Consider the following 1,207-nt stretch of genomic DNA (forward strand, 5'->3'; position numbering starts at 1 on the left):
ATGCACAAGCGATGCAGAAGAACCCTCTTGGACTGCGCTAAATGCGTTATTGCAATGCACACCGACATAGGGTTTGCAGCTCCCTATAAGCTGATTTATGATTGTTCCGTTTCCCTTTGGTATCCATTAGTATCAATATTTTTAAAATCCCACCCACTTACAAGACTTTGGCCACGACACTACAATAAAACAATAAAAAAAAGACTGTGCATGTATATATACCTAACAGTTAATAAATTTTTCATAAAATATTCTATGACGGTCAGTGTCACTAGCATAACGATGCTGAATGTCACTGTTGAACAAGGCCCTAATTATATCTCTCTCGAAAACATAATCTTACATCGCCAGGAAACAAAATTACTTTCTTTCTGTACCTATCTCTTAACAAATATACTCTAAGATCATCATAACGACCTTGAACATCGACTGTCATCAGCGAGCACCAAGAACGCACTGGCAACGCTCTATGTGTGTTGTCAAATTAAGTTTTCCATGTAAGTACTCAGCATGTTGTTCCAATATTCAATTATACCATTACCGCCACGTTGTTATGCAGAGAATAACATACTAAGGCGGACTTCCGGACTTCACTTCATTTACGTGTCAAGAATGGAACAAAAAAAAATTCACCAACCGTGTCTGCTCGTAGTTCAGGGTAGAGTGCCAGTCACTAGGCACTTCTCCAGCAGCAGACCCTCCCTCGCTCCCCCTTTGTGTGATACTGCCATCCCTTACGACTGATATTATATTCTTTGGAAAAGTTCCCGGTGGATTATCTTCCTGGTGTATAGATTTTCATTCTCCTTGGTAATTTTCCATATAATCAAATGTATTTTGTTTGTTAGTGTAAGGGTTTGACAAGAAGTAGAGTCATGACTGAGAACTTTACTTGCAATATTTACTAACTGGCATCGTGACCACAGGGGATGGCACGTTTCCGTGACACTAAAAAAAAACGGCGTAAAATGGGCGCTAAATATTATCGAACGAATCGGATAAGCGATATCAGTAGGAAAATGAAAATATAATTCTTTTAAAGGAAAAGGGCGATGTTTTCCAGAACTGACACGATGGAGATGAAATGATAATGTCTCCATGTACCAATCAAATCTAGAAGACCGGTATTGTGTAGTAGTAGTTTAATCACTAATATTTTATTGCAATTCATGTCATTTTGTTAAGCTCTTTGTGAAATAGGAAACTA

General features: G+C 38.2%; 1 protein-coding gene across 1 annotated transcript in view; it reads right to left on the minus strand.

Annotated features, from left to right (window-relative positions):
* The window catches only part of LOC119593853 (cytochrome P450 3A30-like), a gene marked incomplete in the record, with an annotated part of 11,223 nt that extends 10,459 nt beyond the window's left edge, over positions 1-764 (minus strand). Inside the window, 1 exon segment of the mRNA XM_037942884.1 lies at positions 638-764.
* Positions 765-1,207: the final 443 nt, after the last annotated feature.

This window comes from Penaeus monodon, chromosome 32, assembly GCF_015228065.2.
Source record: "Penaeus monodon isolate SGIC_2016 chromosome 32, NSTDA_Pmon_1, whole genome shotgun sequence".
Lineage (NCBI taxonomy): Eukaryota > Metazoa > Arthropoda > Malacostraca > Decapoda > Penaeidae > Penaeus > Penaeus monodon.